This window comes from Typha latifolia, chromosome 5 (assembly GCF_019914945.1).
Source record: "Typha latifolia isolate L0001 chromosome 5, TyphaL0001v2, whole genome shotgun sequence".
Lineage (NCBI taxonomy): Eukaryota > Viridiplantae > Streptophyta > Magnoliopsida > Poales > Typhaceae > Typha > Typha latifolia.
Genome location: NC_133090.1, coordinates 11,037,517 through 11,045,022, shown reverse-complemented (window position 1 = coordinate 11,045,022; position 7,506 = coordinate 11,037,517).

Here is a 7,506-nt window from a genome sequence, read left to right as displayed (position 1 = left end):
GCTTGATTCCTCTAGCACTCTTTCTTTGTGAAAGAGTCATTGTTAAATGATACGTTAATTGTCTTGATATGATAGTTGTTTTAAATGAAGAAATTGTGGCTTCTTTTAGACACTATCCCTTTATTGAGTTCTTACTATGTGTTTTTCTTAAAATATCTCAGATCTGTCGTATGGCCCCCTCGAATGTGAAGCTCGCATGTATGCTAGATGAGCTAGCATATATACACATCGTCATCATATAAAATTAAAATAACAGAAATAATAGTAAAGCCTGCATGCCACAATAAGTTCATCAATAGTATAAAAGTGGATGGATTGCTCGAATACAAAAGTACATGCTGCAATTATCTATAAAAAGAAAATACATTTCAATACAAAACTACAACACAAAAAAAATAAGAGAGGCATAATGCTCTACTAAGTAAAACTACTATATAAGCTCCTAGCATGATCCTAATCAATTTATATCTTATGTCAATACAATGAATTTGACGATCGGTAACACTATCTCTATAATGACAATGTATAAAGGATTTTATAGCATGATAAAGTTTATGTGTTATACTCAACATGACACATACATGAATAGCCAAAGAAATTACGATATTAGACAATCTCAAGGTCTTCACCATGTTATATGAATAATATGCTTATTCTCAATTATCTCAATGCACGACATAAGTCAAGCTTCAAATTATATAAGCTAGCAAATTCAACTCTTATACATGCTAATTTTCACTATATTCACTAGTCCACTTGACTCACCTATTTTTAGATCCACTAACCAACACCCGTACTAAACCCAACACTAGGCCACTAGTCGACACCTATACTCGCCCCAAATAAATGCCCCTAAGAGGAGGAATAGACCTTAACAGTATAATAACATGTTAACCAGCAAGTACAATGAAAAATATAATCATCATGGAGTAACATGCAATATCGTACATGAGCATGCTAATGAGGTGCATGGAATTCTTAAGTAAATATAGTCATACAAATCATCATAATAAATCAATATTTGCAACTAAATGCTAAAACGACATGTTATATGAGAATTGTTCTAGTGTACAGACTAGCACATAAGAGTTAATAACAATCAAGAAAGATAATTCGCTTGCCTAGATACGTTAAATTCCCTAGTGATGAGAAAGCCCCGTCTTAAATTGAGTTTGCTTTGAGGTTCGTTCTAGTGCCAAAGAGATTTGTTGTAAAAGTTAGTTACCATCAACTTCACAATCTATCATAAATGATTAAAATGCTAAAACCACCATTGGTGGACTCAACTAAGGCCCACCCGAGAAATAGGCTCAGACCAGCTTGCAACCCGCATAGGCTCGGGCCAACCTAGCCCATAGCCCATCCTAGGCTCGAGCCACCCCGACTCGCTCATGCTGGGTTCGAGCCACCCCAACCCACTCATGCTGGGCTTGGGCTAGCCCAACTCATAATAGTAGGAAACAAGGAAGGAGAAATGATTCATCCCCCTTCCACTTTCTTACTCGTGCCTAAGCCCCAATAAGGGAGGTGATGAGCGTCCACGACTATTCGTCATCGGCCGACCACTAGGGTTAACGAAAAAGGTAGACCACAAACACACTTCAATATCTTTGAAGTCTCAGTTGACCGCTAGCCATACAGTATCTCGCCAATGTGGAGACAGAAACTTAAATCTATAAATAGTTTAAACCGACTATTAAAATAATATTAAATAAAAAATTCACACACAATTCATGCTATTATCTTAATTTATGGAAGAGTTATGGATTAGAAGACCAACAAGCCTTTTTTTTTTCTTTACATGGATGTTCCTAGAAGCTAATCAAGCATTAAATTTCAATCATTCAACAATTAAAGGACAAAAGTGCCCAAACTCCTTTTTTTTTTTGCACACTTTCATCTTAGTTATGGATATCTTTTATCATTTTGTATATTAAATGATTCAACTTTTGTTTTAAAATTTGCGCAAGTAATTTGAAATGTATGCATGTATAAAAAATGTGTGTTTTGAGAGTTATACATGCAATTATAAGAACAAAATTTAGAAGGTTACATATGTAAAAGGAGAATTTTGAGGGGCATAATGTGACACTGGATCACAATATAATGGGTAAAAGTGTAGTTTAGCCCAAATAAAATGGCATCCTCATCCAATTTGTGGAAGGCAACGATTATATTGGTGGTTATGAATCGTTTGTGTAATACTACTATTACGAATTTCACGATGGGGGATAATGTTCAGTCTAGTATATTGATTTATCTAGCATGTACTAATTTTTAATGATATTTGACAAATATATATATATATATATATAAATTGCATTCAGATCTACGATACACTATTAATAATATATTATAAAATTAAAATTTAAAAAGACAATCTCAAACACAAAAAAAATTTACGTAAAAATCTTCTAAACTTAGGTGAAAATTTATAGACCCAAATTTCAATCGAAGTCAATCACTAATAATAAAAACAGTTAGTTAGACGGTGAATTTACAGATTGTTCGCCAATCTCCATGACTATATCATACGTAAGATCTTGGTCGTTCGAACCTACAATGCAATGCTTCTTTTAATTGATCTAAATCTCAGTGGCCTTCAAAATCGATCATTTTATCTTAGTGGCCCTTGAGACATAGTTTTTTCAAATAAGATGAGCGAAAAATTAATTCAACATGTCTTATCTAAAACCATTGTTGATCTCCAAAAGTCTCCCAAAAGATAATAAAACCAATTGCCTGAAATTAGCTTAAAACCCCCTATCCTAGAAGGATATCTCTTCCAAATGAAGTCCCAGTAGCCCTCCGAAACAATTGAAATCGTATGGGCATTCAAAAGCCGATGGGTAATCTACATCAAAAGTCCAAAAACTTTTTGGTTTGAATGTCTTTTAACGTGGTTAGAACCACTTCAAGAAGATAATGCATTTTTGCTCTAAATTTTTTACTGTTCAGCATAAGACTTGTGTATATACTCGTAAAATGATTCTAAATAATTTTACACCTTTAGAATATATTGAAATACATTGCCAACCACTACTTATTCTAACAATAGAATGTGCAACCCTTAGTAATTCCCACTTGTAGCAATAAAAAGTCAACACTTTATTTATACAAATTTATCATTACACGAGTTCAACCACCACTTATTCGAACGCATGCTACCTAGAAAGTGGTTATTTATAACATAATATCAGAACTAGCTAAAAAAAGGCCGGAGTGTATGGAATATTTGGATGCCTATATAGTGGGTTAGGGACTCAGAAGTTGGATTTTTTATAGTCTTCAGTTATGGCCCAAGATACGGTTTAGTGTTACGTAGAATATTTGGATGCCAACCCACTCTACCGGGATTCTGGTCTGTTAATGATATTATAGATATTATTGTCTCATTTATTAAACGAGTTACATAGATTATAAATCAGGTTATCAGGTGACACAAGTTATTAAAAATTATATATGTTATTCGAATTATAAACGAATTTTCTTAGATTATAAATGTATTTTTTTTAATTATAAAAGAGTTTTTTTGGTTATAAACATGTTATCGTGTTGTAAATAGGTTGACGGGTCTGATCATAAATGAGTTAAATAGGTTGAAATAATAAATAAGAACACAGCCTAATTAATAATTTGGTTAGACGGATTGATCCGAACATAATTAAACTAAACTCAAACATGTTTAAGCCAAGTTATTGTGTAGGATTATTGGTAAGAAATGATTTAGGAAAACTAGGATGCAAACTCGGCATAAGAAAGTGGATTAATTAACCACCGGTACCTTTGTCATGAGTTTATCTAATACTACTTTTGGTTCTTTTGCTGATTACTCTTGTTGTCAATGTGAGATTTGAATATTCTCATATGTGACTCCAGACAGATAGATACACATGCCATGCATGCATAAATATGCTTGCAATTTGCAGCTCTTTCAAATAATACTTATGCACTTTGTCAAACATTTTTTCATTAGTGATCATTTTTATTTTTTACCTAAAATATATAGTACTTCTGATTTTTAACTTTGATACTAGTATTATCCAATTATCTCTTCACAAACACAAGAAACACTATGAGAATGATTCTAATATATATATATATATATATATATATATATATATAGCATATGTAATCATATCCTTATCAGCTGAATCTAAATCAGATCGACCATAGATATATAGTTCATTCCACAAAGGAGCTAGAATTTGAAGGAGTACTAGATCTTCAAAATTGCCTCACCTTGCTTTCATTGTTCTTATTTTTTGATCTTAGAATCTCAGAAAAATTTTGTCAGCTTCGCAGTGCTGCACTACACTTCTGCAGAAATCCAATCCTCATGGTCACAAATCAATAAATGGCTAAACTATAAACTATGACATACATCTCTGAAGAATATAAATTTACATTATATTCCTTCTTAACTATCTAAAGTTACAAATCTGCACCTCTTGGTGATGGTGGAGATTTTTATTTTTTCCAATAGTATAAGCTAAGTTCCAATATCGCATAACATCATAAGGAATGAAAGCATTTAACTCGCTCTAAATATTGATGTTTACTACTCAATTGTTTATCTAAATATCATTGCCGAATTGCAGGAGGGTGTTCACTATAATACAAATGACTTCATGGATTTCCATATAAAAAGATTACACATTTGTAGACTTCTTTGATATTTCTTTAACCATTATTATTAACCTCTTCATGTTAAGTTCTACACTATATTCTTTAGTTTTAAGTCGAAGTTTGTAGAAGATGGTCAGTTCTTGATGCCAGCTGAAGCTGAAAGAAAAGCTCTTCTCTACTTAGTATTTAATACATTACCAGCTTAAGACTTGCATCTAAGAGGAAAGAAGTCAAGAACAATTGATATAGAAGTACATGAAGTTCTCATAATAATATAAAGGAAACTTTTGGTATCAGCATTGGAGATATTGTATCAGAGATAGGATAAGAACATCAGATAAGAATTAATACCAAGTGCTTATATGAGACCACATTAAAAAACATAGGAAGTGCAATTTATTCTTTTCAGACATAGTTGCAAATTGACTCCTCTTTTCAGTTTTGTAATTTGCGAAGACTACTTGGTTCCATTCTTAAGGAATGAAAAAAGAATGCAATGATCAATACATTCTACTTTCTTTTACTAAATACTCCATCCCTTTCTAACTTTTGCAAAGGATTCAAATTGCAAACACATCAGAAAAAGTTCGATAATGAGACTGAAAAATAGGTGGTGGAACTTTTTCCTTTAACAAATGTTGAAGAGTTGAAGTAAATTTGAAGTAAATTAAATATTGAACGCCTTCAAAGGAAAGAGCAAAACTGCAAATCTTTGACCAGATCTGAACTCAGTAAGACCAATAATCTTTTGCAAAGTAATGCCCACCATATCTTTAATTGAGTTTTGACCTTGGTGCAAGTTTCTTCACTTGGAATTAATGAGCTTTGGACTCGTCTTCCTCAGTGATTCATAGTTTCGAAAATTGTGTAGATAAAAAGAAAGTCAAACACTTGGAATGAAAGAAAAGTCATTAAACATTGCAACTCTTGCTGATGATAGATACTGCATGCCTTGACATTGATCAATTGGTAGCTATTCTAGTTTGAAATAGTTTTTTTAAAAAAGTCAACTGTTAATTAAACCACATTTTGCATAGAGACCCCCTCTCAACAGTCAAATTAAGAACCTTCTACCCTACTAAACTTCAATACTAGCTAGTATGCTTAAATTGACCCAAAAGTATGTATAGAGACAAGTCTTTTACCACAGAATGCAACCAATTTGGAGGCTTAACAATTACCTAATTAATCAAAGATTTACTAGTTCTAATCTTATGTTATGCCATTCGAATATGAGATTAGGTGAACTCTTATTTTGTCCGTTGGCGCCCACATAGTGTTATACATGAAACTAATATTTAGCAAACTATAAGACAACCTACTAACCTAACATAAAATTAATGTAATTCAAACAATTTTTTTCTATTTTATATTTAGGAGCATCAATTCTGAGATGTTATCTATTGGAGCCTTGACGTTTATAAACTTTTATTTTGTCATTTCTTAGTAACATTTTAAATGGAGTTCTTAGACTAATTTAAACAAGATAACATATTTTAAGATGGAATTTATTCTTTTCTATTCGATCTTGACTGATTCTATGAGTAGACATAGCTAGCATTACATTTGCTTATAATATTTAGTAAAACTCATTCGAGGTTTTGAACATTTTATAAATCATTTGGAAAATATACTTAATAATCGGCAAAAATAAAATTTCAGATCCATGTAGCTATTTGGTGGAATTTGAATTGAGTTAATTTCCATATGATATGATATGCTATGATATAATTGGATTACTCCTAAGTCTTCAACTATTGTATTTATTTATTTTCTTCTCCTTTTATTCTAGCAAATATTCTACAAATATATTTGGTTCAATCGAATAAGACCTCTATTTTGGAATATACCTTCTTTTATTCGGATGGTACTTTGGAATAGAAAGTTAGAATAAAAGATTTTATTTTAGATATCTTTGTTCTAATTTTTTGAAATAAATTTTGTTGAAATAACTCAATCACTTATTCCAAATAACTCATTTGCCTTCTTAGTAATATATTAGAATATAATAGACATACTGTGGTTTACATTTACGTTGAAAAATGCATCCTGACTATAATATACTTGCTAATATATTAGAATATGTTGCTAATAAAAATATTTTAATATGAGAATTCCATTTGTGATATTATTTAAATTATATAAATTATGACGAATTATTTTTTATTTCTATTTCTATTTATATTCAATTAGAAAAAAATATAGTCATATAAATTTGAACATTTTTTTTTATCACTTATTCTAACTCACCCTTCTTTTAACAACCAGACACCAAATTAGAATTAAAATAAAATTTTATTTTATTTCAGAATAAATTCTTATTTGACTTTTCTTATTCTTCAACCAAACAAGTTAGGTTGGAAATTTATATATTATTACTATTAAAGTTGTTGGCCTCTTGCGAATAATGACACCATTATAGTTAGTTTCAAAGGTACATTCCAATTGATTGCCATTAAAGTTACTATAACATTCAATGGCCAAAAGTATTATTCTTTCTCAAAAATTAAACCCCATAAACAATTTATACTAAGTATTGAAATCACTTCACTATCTTGGTAAAAATATTAACCATAGACATCTTAAGAGCCTCATGATTTCAATAGTAATTATAATAATTAAACAGAGATTTCAATATTAATTATTATAAAGAGTGGCCACCTTAATCCTTTTGACCCACCGAAAGCAGGAGTGAAGCTCTCAATGATGCTAAAAAAGAAAGGTAATAAAGGAGATCTCAACCGTCCATCCACTCAAAAGGAAACAAATATATAACAATCCATCCAAATTTGCTCAATTTTAGGAATACTTCAAAGCTATTCAAGTCGTTACCTCCCTTGCAATCCACTGCATACCTAAATGGAAACATTAGTTCTT